Below are 21,538 nucleotides of genomic sequence, written 5' to 3'. Positions count from 1 at the left end.
ACGTCGAATCTCCGACATCGCTGCGGACGGAAAAATATCCTGCGAGAACGCTACCTGTGACGACTGAACAGAACCGTGCAACGTGACAAAAGTGCAACCCTTCGGCATAGTGCTGCAGATTTCGATGCTGGGCCATCAACAAGTGTCAGTGTGCGAACCATTCACCGAAATAACATCGATGTGGGTTTTAGTAGGCAACGTCCCACTCGTATACCGTTGATGACTGCACGACAGAAAGCTTTCACCTCGCCTGGGCCCGTCAACGCCGACATTGCACTGTTGATGACTGGAAAAATGTTGCCTGGTCGGACGAGTCTCGTTTCAAATTGTATGGAGTGGGTGGACGTGTACGGGTATGGAGGCACCTCACGAATCCACGGACCCTGCATGTCAGCAGGGGACTGTTAAAGCTGGTGGAGGCTCTGTGACGGTGTGTGGCGCGTGCAGTTAGAGTGATATCGGACCCCTGATATGTCTAGATAGGACTCTGACAGGTGACACGTACGTAAGCATCCTGTCTGATCACCTGCATCCATTCATGCCCATTGTGCATTCCGGCGGACTTGAGCAAGTCCAGCAGGACAATGCGACATCCCCACAAGTCCAGAATGCTACAGAGTGGCTCCAAGAACACTCTTCTGAGTTTAAAGTGAAACCTCTCCATAGAAAAATTAATGAATTACTGTGCTGATAAACCTCTTACATTATTTGATTTTCAAACAGCTGAACAGAACTGAACGTACTCAGACATTTCGCTCTTTACCTGTTCTGATCCACACTAAACTCACAGACAATATTTTTAGCGCAACGCAATATGACTTTCAATAATCCCTACAAAACAATGGCCCTAACTAACATTGACCTATACCTTTCACAAATCACTTACCTCACAAAAATCTTCGTTACTCGAACTACTGCAATACATTGAGCGCCACTACTGCCAGCAAAATAAAAGATTCAAACTACTGAAGGTACTAAGTACTGATAGGCATAGTTAGCAAATGAAAGATTTTGATAGAGAACCAACAATGTATTTACCTTAATAGTGTTCAAAAGTCATTATATATATATATATATATATATATATATATATATATATATATATATATATATATATATATATATATATATCAGTTCGTGACATCCAGTCTTACAAATTTACTGTCTCTGATGAACACACGTCCAGATCGTCCGCTCTTAAAATTCTGCCCTCTCTCTCCCCACATCCACCACTGCTGGCGGCTCACCTCCAACTGCGCAACGCTACGCGCTGTTCACATCCAGCTGCCCAACACTACAATAGCAAACAACAATGCAAACCAGCCACAGACTGCACACAGCCCAGCCAGTGATTTTCACACAGAGCGCTAGGTGACGTTACCAACATAAAAACCTAAACAGCCTACTTAAAAAAGACTTCCGCTGGCTTTCAGACTCGCCAGACATGAACATTATTGAGCATATCTGGGATGTGTTGTAACGTGCTATTCAGAAGAGATCTCCACACCGTTATGGACAGCCCTGCACGATTCATGGCGTCAATTCCCTCCAGCATAACTTCAGACAGTCGAACTCACGCCACGTCGTGTAGCGGCACTTCTACGCGCTCGCGGGGGCCCTACTCGATATTAACCGGGTGTACCAGTTGGACAAATGGCACTGTTGGAATCTTGCTCCCTCGTGGATATATTTCTGTAGACGCCCTTGCTTCCCGCACCCCTGTTCTGTAACTGAGTGATCTGGGTTCTCTTCCGTTGGGGAGACAGCAGTCATTACTTTGCACTTCTCTCTTTCCCCGTCGCTGATGTACGCTTGAAGCACGCTACTCGTCGACTTCGTTTCCCCTTGATCCAGCATCAGACTGCGTTTTGACATTTATGTACTTCTCCACTTTCCCCCGTCACAGCCACCAGTCTACGTCTATAAGTGTTTTGCTCCAGTCGAGATTCCTTGACCTTAAACTGGCCTTTATCGAGTCAGTCCATCTTGCTATACCTCTCTCTCTCTTGCCTTCTTGTCCTCAAACTTAGCCTCTGTCATTCGTTTTGGTATTCTTCCATCTTCCACTCTCTTTACATATCCGAGCCACTTTAATCTGTTCTTCTCAATTTTCTCATCCAGATTTTCTACACGAATTTCCCTCCTAACATCCTTCATGTCCCCAGTTGTCTCTTTTTCCCTGATTTTGGAACTTCATTCCACTAGCTTGGAGTCTACTGCCCTCTCTTCTCGTCAATATCCAGGTCTCCGATGCGTAGGTTAAAATGTCTGTTAAGTATGTCTTGTACAGAACTTCCTTTCACTTCATTGGCAACTCTCTTCCCCAGACTGATTCCCTCACACACTGGTAAAATGCATTGCCCTGTTGCACCCTTTTGCTACCTTCTTCCCCTAACCTGGCATTCTCCATCGTCACCTTTCCCGGATATTAAGAGTCATCCACGATGTTAACATCGTTCCCTTTGAAAGTCTCTGTGTCGGTTTCAACAAAGCTGCTGTGCAGTAGTTGCTGCAGGCGCTGTGATGCAACCTGCAGCATTCATCTGTAATGCGGAAAAGCCAAGTGGACAGGAGGCGCCGAGAACGGAAGCTAGCGACGCAGGACTTGCGAAAAATGCGTCATCTGGAATACAAACGGCCGAAGAAAATCCCATGTACTTTCCTCAGGAAAGAAGGAGAACACGAAGAAGACCGAAGATTACCTGGTTACATGGGATAAATGAGGCCACGAGAAAGAGAGAAACAGAAAAAGACGAGGAACGGAGAAAAGACATTAAGATTAGGTTTTAACATCCCCTCGACATCGAGGTCATTGGAGACGGAGTACAAGCTCAGATTGTTTCATGGATGTGGAAGGAAATCGGCGGCATCCTTCCAGAGGAACTAACCCTCCATTTGCCTTCGGCGATGTAGGGAAATCACGGAGGAAGTGTGGGAAGACAGAAATCGATGCCGATAGATTTGTGCCATGCGGTGACAGATGGAAGAACCCCACAAGAGAGAGAGAAGATTACAAACGTAACAGGGCGTGCTGGAAAGCAATGGCTCCCACTTTTCTACGCTGCTCTGAATACCGGTGAGGTACTAAATGCCAGGCACACAACTCGGTCGACTTCCCCTCTTCGCTGACGGAGCTTGGAACACTCTGCCGCTAGAGGGCTCCGAGCTGTAAGCGCGAAGCACGGCGGTGTCTAGCATATCAGTGTCAGCGAGCGATAAACAGCGTGATGTCATCAAGTTTCCAACTGCAGAACACGTGCCTCCAATTGAAATCCGTAGAAGAATGAAAGTGCGTACAAAGGTAATTGTGTTGACATCATAAATGTGCGACGTTGGGTTGTTCGTGCTAGTAGTGAAGGAAAAGGTGGTGTCAAAGTTCAGCACGTGCGAGAGAGTTGGGAGTGTTTCCGGAACTTAAAGAACACCTCCGACGACTTCACTTTGATAGTTAGGGAGTGATGCAAGCCTAGGTTGTGGCGCCGTCAACAGATTCAAACATTTTGCTGTGACGGCATCTACGAACTTCTCTCTTGTTTGGAGAAGTTGCCGCTGTGACTTTGTTGGGTAATAGACATGCAAACATGACGTTCCGAACGAGCCTAGGAAGACTTAACGGTACCGACCCACCGCCGTGTCATCCTTCAGTGGACAGGCGTCACTGCGTGCAGATACGGAGGGCCATGTGGTCGGCGCAGCTGTCTCTCCCGGCCGTTGCCAGTTTTGGCGACCAGAGCCGCCGCCTCTCAGCCAAGCAGCTCCTCGCCGACCTCTCACGGGCTGAGTGCGGCCCGCTTGCCAACAGCGCAAGGCAGAGCCGGACGGTCACCCATCCAAGTGTCAGCCAAACCCGACATCGCTTCAGTTATGAGGCTGGGAATTAGTGTTACCACTGCGGCAATGGCGTTGGCATGAGGAATAAAGATGTAGAATATTAATACAGTTTGTTTTTATTTAAAAAGCTTTAAGACTTTTTACATTAAACATTTTTGGAGGCCTTACTTTGCCTCACGCTCTCATAGAAGCTTGTACCAGTCGGATAACGTTGGCTGAAAAAATGTGAACGTAGAGAATGGATGGTAAGTTAATCAACATGGAATGACACGTGGAGATGATGGAGAAGCGGCCAGATGTGCCGAACTACGTCTGGTAGTGTGTGTGGAGATAGTTCAAAATTTGTTTAACAGCCGGACTCCAACCCAGGACTGCTGCTTCTCGCTGCCAGCTGCCAGTCCATTACACCGGTGGTGTGCGCGACCTCCTTGCATGAAGCCTTAGATGGCTTCCGCAGTAGAATACTGACAAATGACGTTCCACAAAACCCGAGGAAATTCTGGTCGTATATAAGGTACCACATTCACACGGACAAGACGCGAACTGAAACTGTAGTAGCAAAGGAAAAGCACAGATGCTTAACTCTGTTCTCAGATGTCCCTTTACAAATGAAGCACTGTTTCACGCCCACACCACTGCAGAGATAGTGATGTGCATATTAGTCTCAGTGGTGCTGAGAAACAGATGAATCCATAAAACTGAACAGAGCTCCTCATCAGAGACTGTACTCAATTTCGCTGATTCAGCCACTTTTTATGGTTCTGTACCTCAATCGTTAAAAACGGAACGCTTTATAGGATCACTTTGTTGTTTGTCTGTCTGTCTGTTCACATCTCTTCTTCTCGGGGAGGGAGAGATGTAACAAGTAGTGAGGTGTGACTATGTGCAACAGTGAAGCTTCTAAGTCAGTACAGCCAAACGACACGGCCATTTACGTCACATACCTTGATACCTTTATACCTATCTACAGTCCACTTCCCGTTGGTCTAGAATCATGAAATATGCAGAGAATCAAGGATTTACTGTACAAGTAAAGGAAAAAAATCCGAAAACTATGAATTTGTAGTTACACTACTGGCCATTACAATTGCAACACCAAGACGAAATGCAAATGATAAACGGGTATTCATTGGACAAATATATTATACTAGAAATGACATGTGACTACATTTTCACGCAGTTTGGGTGCATAGATCCTGAGAAATCAGTACCCAGAATAACCACCTCTGGCCGTAATAACGGCCTCGATACGCCTGGAATTGAGTCAAACACAGCTCGAATGGTGTGTACAGGTACAGCTGCCCATGCAGCTTCAACACGATACCGCAGTTCATCAAGAGTAGTGACTGGTCTATTGTGACGAGCCAGTTGCTCGTACACCATTGACCAGACGTTTTTAAATGGTGAGAGATCTGGAGAATGTGCTGGCCAGGGCAGCAGTCGAGCATTTTCTGTATCCAGAAAGGCCCGTACAAGAACTGCAATATGCGGTCGTGCATTATCTTGCTGTAATGAAGGATTTCGCAGGGATCGAATGAAGGGTAGAGCCACGGGTCGTAACACATCTGAAATGTAACGTCCACTGTTCAGAGTGCCGTCAATGCGAACAAGAGGTGACCGAGACGTGTAACCAATGGCACCCCATACCATCACGCCGGGTGATACTGCAGTATGGCGATGACAAACACACGCTTCTAATGTGCGTTCACCGAGATGTCGCCAAACACGGATGCGACCATCATGATGCTGTAAAGAGATCCTGGATTCATTCGTGCACCCAGGTTCGTCGTCGAGTAGACCATCGCAGGTGGTCCTGTCTGTGATGCACCGTGAAGGGTAGCCGCAACCACGGTCTCCGAGCTGATAGCCGATGCTGCTGCTGAACGTCGTCGAACTTTTCGTGCAGGTGGTTGTCGTCTTGAAACGCCCCCATCTGTTGACTCAGGGATCGAGACGTGGGTGCACGATCCGTTACAGCCATGGCTGACATCTAGACTGCTAGTGATACGAGGCCGTTGGGATCCAGCACGGCGTTCCGTATTACCCTCCTGAACCCACCGATTCCGTATTCTGCTAACAATCATCGGATCTCGACCAACGCAAGCAGCAATGTCGCGATACGATAAACCGCAGTCGCGATAGGCTACAATCAGAGTCGGAAACGTGATGGTACGCATTTCTCCTCCTTACACGAGCCATCACAACAACGTTTCACCAGGCAACGCCGGTCAACTGCTGTTTGTGTATGAGAAATCGGCGGGAAACTTTCCTCATGTCAGCACGTTGTAGGTGTCGCCACCGGCGCCAACCTTGTTTGAATGCTCTGAAAAGCTAATCATTTGCATATCACAGCATCTTCTTCCTGTCGGTTAAATTTCGCGTCTGCAGCACGTCATCTTCGTGGTGTATCTATTTTAATGGCCAGTAGTGTACATCTGAAAGGTGATGTGTATTGTAATTTTGCCCCACTCGCATAAGAGTGGCGCTAGCAGCGCAATTTTGAGGTGGGAGGTCGGGTTTGCTTGAGATTAACGGTCGCGAACGTTACTTACCTTTGAGATTGGGCGCCGCCTTTCACGCGTCAAAGACGGCATTAGCAGCTCCTCGCTCAGATCGGACGATGTCGTGTAATACGGCTACAAGAAAGCTGGACGTTCCTTTTGTAATACTGTAGAAAGGCTTGGCAGGAATTTCGCCACTGTACGTGGCTGCTGGCAGCGGTGGTCGGGAGAATGTACGGCCGCATGAAAGACGGGGCTGCGGACGGACAGGTGGCACTACCGGCTCTGGCGCGTCGTGCTGCGTCTGCAGCAGCAGTTTGAGCGGCAGTTGGCTCCACTGGGACACGACCAGCTGTTACTATCGGATACTCCGAGCCAGACGCGCTGTAGCGTGCATTCCACTGACCCCAAACCGCCGCCACTTGCGACTTCTGTGGCCTCAAGCGAGAGCTGATCGGAGGCCAGGGTGGACGTCTGTCGTGAGCTGGTTGTGCCTGGGCGCCGGTGACGGCGGTGTGTCGGCTAGGAGGGGGCCGGCTGAGCGCTGCAGCCAGCCTGCCTGGGTGCCGCAGCTCCACCTGCTGTTAAGCCGTGCGGCACCAGGAGCGCTCCTCCCAAGCGCCCTCACCTCAGTCTGCTGGACCTGCTCTACTGCCGCTGACGAACTGCGTCCCAGGGGATGTCTTCCAACGCGATAACGCTCGACCACATACCGCTGTTGTAACCCGACGTGCTCTACACAGTGTCGGCGTGTTGCCTCGGCCTGCTCGGCCACCAGATCGAGCCTGTGAGGGAGATCATCGGGAAACAACTCTAGCGTCATCCACAACCGGCATTACCTGTCGCTGTGTTGGGTGTACCCGTCACCCAATACACGGTAAAAATGAACTGGAAGTGACCAAAGAACGAAAGAAAAGTGACACTCGTGGTCTACAAGGACCAAACATTAAGTAGTGTGTTCCTTGTAGCCCAGGGGGCCGTGTAGTGTCCCTTTTGCAATATTCACCTTATCGAGGTGAAACATAAATAAAAACGACTGTATGTGACTCAAAATGAGCTGCAAACATCGATTTATCTGCGAAAGGTAATAGCACTAACTGTAAAAACATACAATATAGATCGATAGATGCAGAAAAGTGATTATTTTTAGTGTATGAGATTATAATGTGTAAGTAATTACAAAAAGGACTATTATCTTTGCAAGGGTATAAAACACAATGCAATGCTCATTGTTCTGTCTAGTCTGTTTTGCCCTGTATTGACCGAACAAGCGCGAAAGGCACGGAACTGCGTGCCACAAACTGACCTCCGGCACCCGTGCAACATAACGCATGCATGTTTGCATGCTTGCATACAACACTCTCGTGGTTCCACCGGTTACTACTGTACCACCACACCACGTTTGATAATGGCATGTCTCACGCTTGCATTAACCTCTGATCTTGCATCGTTAATCATTTAAAAATGTTACATATACAAATATATTCCCACAATTTCATTGGCCTAATTATCATTTGCTGTTGCGATTTCATTTTCGTCTATATATTCGCCCCTTTCTCTACTTGTCGTTATGCAAACAATGGGCATTATTATACCTAAAAAGGGTGTAAAACGAGGATGCAGTCTTCCGTCTCTACTGTTCAATCTATACGTCGAAGAAGCAATGACGGAGATAAAAGAGAGGTTCGAGTGTGGAATTAAAATTCAAGGTGAAAGGATATGAGTGATAAGATTCGCTGACGTCATCGCTATCCTGAGTGAAAGTGTACAAGAATTACGGGATCAGCTGAATACAATGAAGAGTATAATGAGTAGAGAATATGGATTGACAGTAAGTAACGATGAGCAGCAGGAATCAGGACAGCGTGAATCTTGACATCGGGATTGATGGTCACGAAGTAGATGAAGTAAAGGAATTGTTACTTAGGCAGCTAAAAAACCAATGACGGACGGAGTGGGGAGGGCATACATAGCAGACTAGCACTGCCAAAAAGGGCATTTCTGTCTGGGAGAAGTCTACTAGTCTCAAACATAGGTCCTTATTTGAGGAACAAACTTGGGCGCAGCGTTGTATGTTAGTGAAACGTGCACTGCGGGAAAACCACAACAGGAGAGAGTCAATGCATTTGAGATGTGGTGTTAGAGAAGAATGTTGAAAATTAGCTGGATTGATAGGGCAAGAAACGAGGAGGTTCTGCAGAGAATTGATGAAGAAAAGAATATACAGAAAACACTGACATGAAGAAGGGGAGGATGTTGGAACAGGGAATAAACTCCATGGTACTAGAGAGAGCTGAAGAACGTAAGAACTAAAAAGGAAAATAGAGACTGGAATACATCCAGCTAATAACTGAGGACATGGGTTCCAGGTTTTACTCTAGGATGAAGAAGTTGGCACAGGAGACGAATTGGAGACGGATCGCATCAAACCAGTCATAGGACTGATGACCCAAAAAGACAAAGAAAAATATATTTATGATAACTCTATTTTAACTACATATTGTAACAAAGATGGAATTATACTTGAATCTTTAATTTCAAGAATCTCTTACCACATAGAATAATAAGACGGCATCAGTTACGCTGATGCCTGCAAACAAAGCAGAAAAAAATGTTGTATCTATCCTTATTACATGTGAAAGTACACGTACACTGGTGTGCGAAACTTAATGACTGGAGTTAGTTTGGAATACCGTGTGACTGCCAAGTAACATACCTCGATGAAACTCTCACCGTCCATACAAAGAACTGCTTCAGTGTAGTGCGCGAGGCGGAGTACGCAATGAGACAAACGGAAGTGACACTTTTATTCAAAAACAATAAATACATTGAACTTACCACGATTCGTGGTCGTCCCCTGGACATTACATAGGCGGGAAATGGTTGTTAATGGGGTACGTGTTTAGCACGGACGGAGCCCGCCCGGCTAGCCGCGCGGTCTAACGCGCTGCTTCCCGAGCGGGAAGGCGTGCCGGTCCCCGGTCCCCGGTGTGCCGGCCAGCCTGGGGACGGTTTTTAGGCGGTTTTCCATGTGCCTCGCCGAATGCGGGCTAGTTCCCTTTATTCTGCCTCAGTTACACTGTGTCGGCGATTCGGCGATTGCTGAGGAAACACTGTCTCCACGTACGCGTACACCATAATTGTTGTATGGGAAAATATTGGGGTTGAAGTCGTCCGGTATGAGACGCTCCCGGTGGGGGGGGGGGGGCGTACACTGGGGGCCGAACCGCACAATAACCCTGGGTTCGGTGCGGGGCGGCGGTGGGGTGGGTGGACTGCTGTGGCCTGTTGTGGGGTTGTGGACCACTGAGGGCTACGGCGGGACGAAGCCTCTCCGTTGTCTCTAGGTCCCCGGTTCAATGCCCAATGCACACACTCCAGGGACGGCGATGCCTGCCCCCATGCTGGCCACAATGTAGATGAGATGAGGAGCACCTTTGGTAGGAAGTTCCATTCCTGCACAGCTGTCGGATGGTGGTTGGTGGATGTGGATGCGCTGCAGTACGTCTGCCCAACCTGTTCCGCACGTGCTCGGTGGGATTTAAACCGGGGAGAATGGGCAGACCAGTCCACTGGTCGAATACCCTCTACATACAAGAGTGTGTCCACCTGGTGTCCACGGTCGAATGTACCCTGAAAAGACGCACGTGGTGAAGAAATCAGTCCAGTGAGAGGATTGCCTTCAGAGTTGTTCTCGCTTCCCGCGCCCGGGTTCCCGGGTTCGATTCCCGGCGGGGTCAGGGATTTTCTCTGCCTCGTGATGACTGGGTGTTGTGTGCTGTCCTTAGGTTAGTTAGGTTTAAGTAGTTCTAAGTTCTAGGGGACTGATGACCATAGATGTTAAGTCCCACAGTGCTCAGAACCACCACCAACCTTCAGAGTTTGGGACGCCAGTACGCCCGTGCAATGCTGTGCCTCCCCCCCTCCCCCTCCCCCCACACCTCAACACCTGGGCCACCACGACGACCGTCCTGGACTTCCACAGGACAGGAAATCAGTGCTCATCAGGTTGTCAGGCCGTCACAGAACACGGCCGTAAACAGGAACACAAAGAAAGGTAAGTAACGTGGGTCCGGGGAAGTAACGACGATTTTCAATTTTTATCATGTGACGGTTGGCAGCCGTCGTTTGTTCGTGTTTGTTATCTGCTGTCCTTCGTATTAGTAGCCTGGTAGCTTTTTTGTCGTGAGCATTGTCGTTTGGTGTTTATATTCGTCATAGAGCAGATGGCAACAGACAACGTATCCAAGTGATAAAAAGTTATTACAAAAACAGTGAAGTAATGCTGCTGCACCCGAATCATCATTTCGGAAGTTGATCCGGAAGTGTGACACCAGGGGTTCTGTTTCAAACGTCAAGGGAACGGGACGACCGCGTTCTGTTCGAAAACGGGAAGACGTCGCTATCGTGCGTGACCAATGTGACGGTAAGCCCCAGAAAATCGGTTCGTAGGCGAGCTCAACAACCGAATGTATCTGCAAGTTCACTGCATGAAATCCTAGCAAAATGTCTTAAAATGCAAGGGGAAAAAAAGCTAAAGTCTGCGGATCACAGAGGAGGACATCGATTTGCTCAGTGTGTCTCGGCTCGAAGGGTGGACAACGAGGACACCGCAAAAAGAATGATTTTCTGAGACGAGGCGCACTTCCACCTCAGTGTGTACGCCAACTCGGCGTAATGAAAAGCCGCGAGTGGCTCTGGAAGATGAGATGCGTCCACGTCACGCGACTCCGTGGCGTGCGTTCTGGGCTGGAGCGGTGATCGGGCGGTACGTTTTTTGAAAATGATGAGGGGCCTGCCGCCACTGTGAACGATGACAGTTTTGTTTGTTTCCTACGGACCAGTTGCAGTCTACATGTTCTGTGGCAGTAACTGTTCATTCTCGTATCGCGTAACGGAGGCCGCGGGGAGTGGCCGCGTGGTTTGAGGCGCCATGTCACGGATTGTCCTCCCTCGGGCGCGGTTGTGTGTGTTGTTCTTAGCGTAAGTCTAGGGACCGATGACCTCAGCAGTTTGGTCCCTTACCAATTCGAATTCATGGGTTGGTTGGTTCGTTGTTTTGGGGCAGGAGAGCAGACAGCGATGTCATCGGTCTCATCGGGTTAGAGAAGGACGGGGAGGGGAGTCGGTCGTGCCCTTTGAAAGGAACCATCCCGGCATTTGCCTGGAGCGATTTAGGGAAATCACGGAAAACCTAAATCAGGACGGCCGGACGCGGGACTGAACCGTCGTCCTCCCGAATGCGAGTCCAGTGTCTCGCATTCATTCATTCATTCATTCATTCATCATAACGGACGCTTAACGGATTAGCAATATTGAGTATTAACTTCACTTACTTAAAGTAACATAATATTTCGCTGACAAAACCAATAGCTAAAGAAACAGCACAGATTAAGAGTGTACAATTTCATTTATTCTGTACTTAGCTTAGCGAGTGCCTTCTGCTGACCTTATTGTTCTTATCGTAAAAGTAAAATCGGTTACTCATTTCTTTAAAGTAAATTCGATTCAATCTTTCACTAATTAAAAGTAAATTTCTTGCATTTTTCCAAATTTGGTATTGCGTTATCCTGAGGTTATTGAAATTCATTTTTTTACGAAACAAAGTTTCAGCTCCAGTGAGTAATTTATTTAACCAGCAACATCATTTGACTGTACTTTAAAAATTTAGTATTTCAGGACATGTTCTCAGGCATCAAGGGATCACCAATTTAGTATTGGAGAGCAGCGTGGAGGGTAGAAATCGTAGAGGGAGACCAAGAGATGAATACACCAAGCAGATTCAGAAGGATGTAGGTTGCAGTAGGTAATGGGAGATGAAGAAGCTTGCACAGCATAGAGTAGCATGGAGAGCTGCATCAAACCAGTCTCAGGACTGAAGACCACAACAACATTTCAGAATACGTAACTGGAAACCCACTGCCGTCTGACTCATTAGCTTTCCCGTCAACTGTTGTGTTGTGGAGAAGCGTGGCAAACTCCTGCTGCCACGCCAGTGATTATCAGCTTAGTTTTCTTTGCCATAAACTTGCTTCAGATTCTGGAGGTTCATTTCCCTAGCGGAATGGCGACCCTTTTGCTGATCAGTATTACCTTTGAATTACGTATTACGGGGTACCCATTTCCCCCTGTGTGGTTCGTGAGCGATTGCACTAAATTTCCACTCATTTCAAAATTATTATCAGTATTCAGATTATACAGGGTGATTCAAAAAGAATACCACAACTTTAGGAATTTAAAACTCTGCAACGACAAAAGGCAGAGCTAAGCACTATCTGTCGGCGAATTAAGGGAGCTATAAAGTTTCGTTTAGTTGTACATTTGTTCGCTTGAGGCGCTGTTGACTAGGCGTCAGCGTCAGTTGATGCTAAGATGGCGACCGCTCAACAGAAAGCTTTTTGTGTTATTGAGTACGGCAGAAGTGAATCGACGACAGTTGTTCAGCGTGCATTTCGAACGAAGTATGGTGCTAAACCTCCTGATAGGTGATGTAATAAACGTTGGTATGAACAGTTTACAGAGAATGGGTGTTTGCTCAAAGGGAAAAGTTCTGGACGGCCGAGAACGAGTGATGAAAATGTAGCACGCATCCAGCAAGCATTTGTTCGCAGCCCAGGAAAATCGACTCGCAGAGCTAGCAGAGAGCTGCAAATTCCACAATCAACTGTATGGAGAATCCTACGAGAAAGGTTAGTTATGAAACCTGAACGTCAACTACCCGAGGCGATGGATCGGCCGCCAGGCAGCCCGTGACAGAGCACTTCATCACTGGCTTCCAAGAAGCCCTGATCTTACCCCCTGCGATTTTTTCTTATGGTGTTATGTTAAGGATATGGTGTTTCGGCCACCTCTCCCAGCCACCATTGATGATTTGAAACGAGAAATGACAGCAGCTATCCAAACTGTTACACCATATGCTACAGAGAGTGTGGAACGAGCTGGAGTATCGGGTTGATATTGCTCGAGTGTCTGGAGGGGGCCTTATTGAACATCTCTGAACTTGTTTTTGAGTGAAAAAAACCTTTTTAAATACTCTTTGTAATGAGGTATAACAGAAGGTTATATTATGTTTCTTTCATTAAATACACATTTTTAAAGTTGTGGTATTCTTTTTGAATCACCCTGTATTCGTCCTTCAGGAGAGTCTGTTTGTACACGCTCCTCCGACTAACCGGTATTATTTTCCTCCGGTAGCGATAGCTTTACTCGCTTTAAAATTTCACTAGCCATACGCGATACACCACACTGAAGGCAAAGAAACTGGTATAGGCATGTCTATTCAGATACAGAGATATGTAAACAGCCAGCATACGGCGTTGCGGTCGGCAACGCCTATACAGGGTGCTCCACTGATCGTGACCGGGCCAAATATCTCGCGAAATAAGCGTCAAACGAAAAAACTACAAATAACGAAACTCGTCTAGCTTGGAGGGGGAAACCAGATGGCGCTATGATGGACCCATAGACGGCGCTGCCATAGGTCAAACGGATATCAGCTGCGTTTTTTTAAAATAGGAACTCCCATTTTTTATTACATATTCGTGTAGTATGTAAAGGAATATCAATGTTTTAGATGGACCACTTTTTTCGCTTTGTGATAGATGGCGCTGTAATAGTCACAAACATATGGCTCGCAGTTTTAGACGAACAGTTGGTAACAGGTAGGTCTTTTAAAATTAAAATACAGACCGTAGGCACGTTTGAACATTTTATTTCGGTTGTTCCAATGTGATACGTGTACCTTTGTGAAATTATCATTTCTGAAAACGCATGATGTTACAGCGTGATTACCTGCAAATACCACATTTATGCAATAAATGCTCAAAATGATGTCCGTCAACCTCAATACATTTGGCAATACGTGTAATGACATTCCTCTCAACAGCGAGTAGGTCGCCTTCCGTAATGTTCGCACATGCATTGACAATGCGGTGACGCATGTTGTCAGACGTTGTTGATGGATCACGATAGCAAATATCCTTCAACTTTCCCCACAGAAAGAAATCCGGGGACGTCAGATCCGGTGAACGTGCGGGCCTAGGTATGGTGCTTCGACGACCAATCCACCTGTCATGAAATATGCTATTCAATACCGCTTCAACCGCATGCGAGCTATGTGCCGGACATCCATTATGTTGGAAGTACATCGCCATTCTGTCATGCAGTGAAACATCTTGTAGTAACATCGTTAGAACATTAAGTAGGAAATCAGCATACATTGAACCATTTAGATTGCCATCGATAAAATGGGGGCCAATTATCCTTCCTCCCATAATGCCGCACCATACATTAACCCGCCCAGATCGCTGATGCTCAACTTGCCGCAGCCATTGTGGATTTTCCGTTGCCCAATAGTGCATATTATGCCGGTATACTTTACCGCTGTTGGTGAATGACGCTTCGTCGCTACATAGAACGCGTGCAAACTATCAGTCATCGTTCCGTAATTTCTCTTGTGCCCAGTGGCAGAACTGTACACGACGCTGAAAGCCATCGGCATGCAATTCCTCGTCCATAGAAATATGGTACAGGTGCAATCGATGTTGATGTAGCATTCTCAACAACGACGTTTTTGAGACTCCCAATTCTCGCGCAATTTGTCTGTTACTGATGTGCGGATTAACAGCGACAGCAGCTAAAACACCTACTTACGCATCGTCATTTGTTGCTGAACACTTCCTGTTTGCTTAAATAACGTAACTATCCGGCGAACCTCCGGACACTTGGATCATGTTGTCCAGGATACCGAGCAGCCTACATTGCACACGCCCGTTGGGCGTTTTGATCGCAATAGCCATACATCAACACGTTATCGACCTTTTCCGCATTCAGTGATGTCTATAGTCTGAAATGCAAAGGATCAATCTAGATACAGTAGGGGTCAGTGATGTGAAATGGAAAGAAGGCAAGGATTTCTGGTCAGATGAGTATAGAAAATGCAAAAACGGGAGCGGGGCTCGCTATGAATCGAAAGGTAGGGCAAAGAGTGTGTTATTGTGTACAGTTCAATAATGGGGTGGTTTTTATCAGAATCGACAGCAAACCAACACCGACAGCGATAGTTCGCGTATACAGGTCGACATCGCAAGCTGAAGAAAAGCTAGAGAAAGTATATGGGGATATTGAAAGGGTAATACAGTACATAAAGGGAGATGAAAATCTAATAGTCATGGGGGACTGGAATGCAGTTGTAGGGGAAGGCGTAGAAGAAAAGGTTACAGGAGAATATGGGCTTGGGAGGAGGAACGAGAGAGGAGAAAGACTAATTGAGTTCTGTAATAAATGTCAGCTAGTAATACCGAATACTCTGTTCAAGAATCACAAGAGGAGCCGGTATACTTGGAAAAGACCGTGTGGTACGGGAAAATTGCAACTGAATTACATCATGGTCAGACAAGGATTCCGAAATGAGATACTAGATTGTAAGGCACAGCCAGGAGCAGATATAGACTCATGTCACAATATAGTAGTGATAAAGAGTAGGCTGAAGTTCTAGAGATTAGTGAAGAAGACTCAATACGCAAAGAAGTGGGATACGGAAGTACTAAGGGATGACGAGACACGCTTGAAGTTCTCTAAGGCTGTAGAAACAGCAATAAGGAATAGCTCGGTAGGCAGTACAGTTGAAGATGAACAGAGATGACTAAAAACGGAAATCACACAAGTTGGAAAGAAAAGCAAAGATAACTGCGAATAAACCATCGCCAACAGAAGAAATACTTCAGTTGATCGATGAAAGAAGGAAGTAAATAAATGTTCAGGGAAATTCAGGAATAAAGAAACAGAAGTCGTTGAGGAATGAAATCAATAGGAAGTGCAGGAAAGCAATGGCTGCATGAAAAATGTGAAGAAATTGAAAAAGAAGTTACTATCGGGAGGACTGGCTCAGCAAATGGGAGAATCAAAACGACATTCGGTGGCATTAAAAATAAGGGTGGCAGCATAAAGAGTGCAACGGGAATATGGGTGTTCTATGCGCGGGAGGGAGCGGATATGTGGGAAGAGTACACTGAAGGGCTCTGTCGAGCGGAAGATTTGTCTCGTGTGAGAGAAGGTGAAACAGGAGTCAGTTTACAAGAGACGGGGAATCCAGTATTAGAATCAGAAATGAAGACAGCTTTGTAGGACTTAAGATCCAACAAGCCAGAAGGGACTGATAACATTCCATCAGAATTTCTGAAATCATTGGGGGAAGTGGCAACGAAAGGACTCTTCACGTTGGTGTGTAGAATGTATGAGTCTGGCGACATACCATCTGGCTTTTGGTAAAGAATCATCCACACAATTCCCAATACGGCAAGAGCTGACGAGTGCGAGAATTATCGCACAACCAGCTTAACAGCTCATGCATCCAAGTTGCTGACAATAATAGTATACAGAAGAATGGGAAAGAAAATTGAGGATGCCGTACATAATTGGGCTTTAGAAAAAGTAAAGGCACGGGAGGGGCAATTTTGGAGTTGCGGTTGATAATCGAAGCAAGGCTAAAGAAAATCAAGACACGTTCATAGGATTTGTCGACCTGGAAAAAGCGTTCGCAGACGTAAAACGGCGCCACATATTGGAAATTCTGAGAAGAAGAGGGGTAAACTATAGGGAGAGACGGGTAATATGCAATATGTACATGAGCCAAGAGGGAATAGTAAGAGTGGACGACCAAGAACGAAGTGCTCGTATTAAGAAGGGTGCCAGACACGAATGTAGTCTTTCGGCCCTACTGTTCAATCTATGCATCGAAGATGCAATGACGGAAATAAATAAAAAGGTTAAGCAGTGGGATTAAAATTCAAGGTGAAAGAATATCAATAACACGATTCGCTCATGACATAGCTATCTTGAGTGAAAATGCGGAAGAATTACATGATACGCTGAATGGAATGAACAATTTAATGAGTACAGAATATGGATTGAGAGTAAATCGAAGAAAGAGGAAAGTAATGAGAAATACCAGAAACGAGAACAGCGAGAAAATTAACATCAGGATTGATAGTTACAAAGTAGATGAAGTTAAGGAATTCTGTTCGCTAGGCAGCAAAATAACCACTGAGTGACGGAGTAAGGAGGACATGAAAAGCAGGCAAGCACTGGCAAAATGGACATTCTTGGCCAAGACAAGTCTATTCGTATCAAACATAGGCCTTAATTTGAGGAAGAAATTTCTGAGAATGTATGTCTGCAGCACAGCACCGTATGACAGTGAAACGTGGACTGTGAGAAAATCGGAAGAGAATGGAAGCATTTGAGATGTGGTGCTACAGACGAGTGTTTAAAATTAGGTGGACAGGTAAGGTAAGAAATGAAGAGCTTCTGCACATAGTCGGAGAGGAAAGGAATATATGGGAAACACTGACAACGTGAAGGGACAGGATGATAGCACATCTGTTAGGACATGAGGGAATCACTTCCACAGTACTAAAGAGGGCAAAAACTGTCGAGGAAGACAGATATTAGAATACATCCCGTAAATAATTGAAGACGTAGGTCGCAAGTGCTACTCTGAGATGTAAAGGTTGGCACAGGAGAGGAATTCGTGGCGGGCCGCATCAAACCAGTCAGTAGATTGATAACCCAAAAAAAAGGCGAAACGTAAATGGAAGTAAAGACCAAAGCCATCTGCCCGCCGCCGACTTGTGGGTGGTTGTAGTCAGAGTCACAAGTAGAGCACGTTCCAGGCACGTTTTCTCTAAGAATATTCCGTTTTGCCGGTTCGCTGATCCGAGTCCTTTTATTAGACACTCACCGTGAAATCACCTTCTCATACCTGGGACACCCCAGCTCGGTTGCAACGGTGGCAGGCTGGTAAATGAGGGGTGGGGGGGGGGGGTCTGCGAGCCGGGCCCAAAAAGTTAGTCTAGTACAGACGGTGTCTGAGATTCAGAGTGAGAAAGATAAAGCGATTTTGCACGAGGGTCCAAAAATAAAGAACACTCATCCGACAAGCAGGAGATCATTAGACCTTTTATCCAATTCACTGCGTTGGTCTTCCTACGTGGGAGATGGGTCTCATCCGGGATGAGAAACGACTGAGCTACCCAAGCGCGGCCCATCTTCACCACTTCAGTACCGCCAGTATCTCGTCTCGCAGCTTTCGTACTTCACGTAAATCCTCCTGCCAAAACTTTGGGACAAGTACAGTACTGACCATTAAAATTGCTACACCACGAAGATGACGTGCTACAGACGCGAAATTTAACCGACAGGAAGAAGATGCAGTGATATGCAAATAATTAGCTTTTCAGAGGACTCACACAAGGTTGGCGCCGGTGGCGACACCTACAACGTGCTGAGATGAGGAAAGTTTCCAACCGATTTCTCGTACACAAACAGCAGCTGACCGGCGTTGCCTGGTGAAACGTTTGTGTGATGATGCCTCGTGCAAGGAGGAGAAATGCGTACCATCACGTTTCCGACTTTGGTAAAGGTCAGATTGTAGCCTATCGCGACTGCGGTTTATCGTATCGCGACATTGCTGCTCGCGTTGGTCGAGATCCAATGACTGTTAGCATAATATGCAACCGGTGGGTTCAGGAGGGTAATACGGAACGCCGTGCTGGATCCCAACGGCAGTGGAGCAGTCGAGATTACAGGCACCTTATCCGCATGGCTGTAACGGATCGTGCAGCCACGTCTCGATCCCTGAGTCAAGAGATGGGGACTTTTGCAAGACGAAAACCATCTTTCACGAACAGTTCGTCGACGTTTGCAGCAGGATGGACTACGAGCTTGGAGACCGTGGCTGCGGTTACCCTTGACGCTGCATCATAGACAGGAAAGCCTGCGATGGTGTACTCGACGACGAACTTGGGTGCACGGATGGCGAAACGTCATTTTTTTCGGATGAATCCAGGTTCCGTTTACAGCATCATGATGGACGCATCCGTGTTTGGCGACATCGCAGTGAACGCACATTGGAAGCGTGTATTCGTCATCGCCTTACTGGTGTATCACCCGGCGTGATGGTATGGGGTGCCATCGGTTACACGTCTCGGTCACCTCTTGTTCGCATTGACGGCACTTTGAACAGTGGACGTTACATTTCAGATGTGTTACAACCCGTGTCTGCACCCTTCATTCGATCCCTGCGAAACCCTACATGTCAGAAGGATAATGCACGACCGCATGTTGCAGGTCCTGTACGGGCCTTTCTACGCCAGTCACTACTCTTGATGGTCTGTGGTATCGTGTTGAAGCTGCATGGGCAGCTGTACCTGTACACGCCATCCAAGCTCTGTTTGACTCAATACCCAGGCGTATCAAGCCCGTTATTACGGCCAGAGGTGGTTGTTGTGGGTACTGATTTCTCACCCAAATTGCGTGAAAATGTAATCACATGTCAGTTCTAGTATAATATATTTGTCCAATGAATACCGGTTTATCAGCTGCATTTCTTCTCGGTGTAGCAATTTTAATGGCCAGTAGTGTACTCCTAGAAAAGGTCTCGGAAAAAGGGTCCCGAGCATGGGTCTGGGTCCAGGTAGGCAGTTTTAATCTGCTCCCACTAACGTATATCTTCCCGCCTGCCCCCTTCCACTCGCGCACGTTCGCGGGAAGGACGGTTCGTGGTAAGCCTATGTCTATCTTCGAATCTGATTTTACCCTCTCTGTCTTTTCGTGTCATTAGCGCCCACCGCCGCACACTGTCGTATCACTCGCGGACTAAAGATGTTCACGCACATGCGGAAAACGTTAACGGTACTTCTTCAGTAAGGTAAAGTAAACTTTGCTTGTGGTGCAGGAAAACTGGGTTAATCGCACGGTGTGTCGCGTACGGCAGGATTTCTCTCGTCCTCAGCAGGAGCAGAGTGTGGTACAGTGAGTCGCTGTTTCGTTTGCGGTGTCGAACCCAGGACCCGCTCTGCCAGCTGCCAGCTGCCGCCCGCCGTGGGATGGGGTTGTCTGGCCCGGAGCAACAAGTAGTCGGCCGTTCCCGGAAGCAGGCAGGACCTGCCGTTATGTTATAGCTGGCTCCCCTTCACAGCGTCACCCGGGGGAGCGCGAGCGAGTGTAAACCTTTCTTTTTTTTTTCCCTACCTGCTGGCAGAGGGGCGGCAGGGAGATATCAGAGAAGCGAGCTTCCCACCCTTATAGCAGGGGTGTGGCCGCGGAGGGGGTTGCCACCCTTAACGGTTCCCTCCCCTTCACAGCAACGGAAAAGACACCTGCATTACACCCCAGTGCCACACAGTCCCACCCCAATTATCTCCTCTTCTCTCCCCACATCCACGCGCAAAGGATTCCCAAGGAGGAAACGCACCAAGGAAGAAACAGATTTTAGTTTAACGTCCCGTCCACAGTGTGGTCGTTACTCTCGGACGAGTACCTCTTCTGTCCTAGATCCGGCCTTTCTAGCTTTCCGCAATGAGTTCGATACTGCACGAAACTGTCATACCGAGGGCTGATGGTAAAATATCGATATTAATTCCTAAACGACATCCACCTATATGGGACATATTTTCTCGACATATCGATATCAAAATTGCAATATCGAGGGCCGATATTTTTATATTAAAAACTAAAAACTAAGCCCCTCCCGAACAGGCGACGAAGGCACAACGCTACCGTCCGGCCGCCGTGTCGTCCTCACCGCACGGGCGTCACTGGATGCGGATACTGTAGTGTAACGACGTAAGTTTCTTATAAATGATTTTCGTTTGACATATGACCATGTGTAGACTTCGTCACCTACGTCAGTTACAACCCACTTCAAAATTATTGATATTCTTTTTAAACTGTCTGAGAATGGTTCTTGAACGAAACTGTAAAACATAATTTGAGTCGTATGCACAGAATTACGTCACTCGGGCCGATTGGTTTGCGTAAACTTTTTCAATTTTAGATGTCGTTTGTTTCTCCTCAGAAATTATATTGATACACGTTATCTGATTTAATCGATATTAGGACCACATTGAATAAACTTTTGAGATTCAAAGTCACGATGAACGCTGTCAAAATTCAATAATCTTGTCAAATGTATTATTAATTCATTCACATAATTCTTCATAAATAAATCCTCGGAACACGTATTTCAACTTTAATAGCCTCCACTAGTTTATTATCTTCCTACATACAGACGTGAACCTGAGCCTTGACGAGACAAAATTAACATTTTCAATAAGATTAAACTTCCTATGATATCATTGTTGTACAAAACATTACAAATTTTCATTTATTTTATTTTTTTTGGAAGCACGACGCTACAACTCGGT

The sequence above is a fragment of the Schistocerca cancellata genome, chromosome 11 (genome assembly GCF_023864275.1).
Source record: "Schistocerca cancellata isolate TAMUIC-IGC-003103 chromosome 11, iqSchCanc2.1, whole genome shotgun sequence".
Taxonomy (NCBI): domain Eukaryota; kingdom Metazoa; phylum Arthropoda; class Insecta; order Orthoptera; family Acrididae; genus Schistocerca; species Schistocerca cancellata.
The sequence above is the reverse complement of the archived record's forward strand: the minus strand, read 5'-3'. Positions refer to the sequence as shown.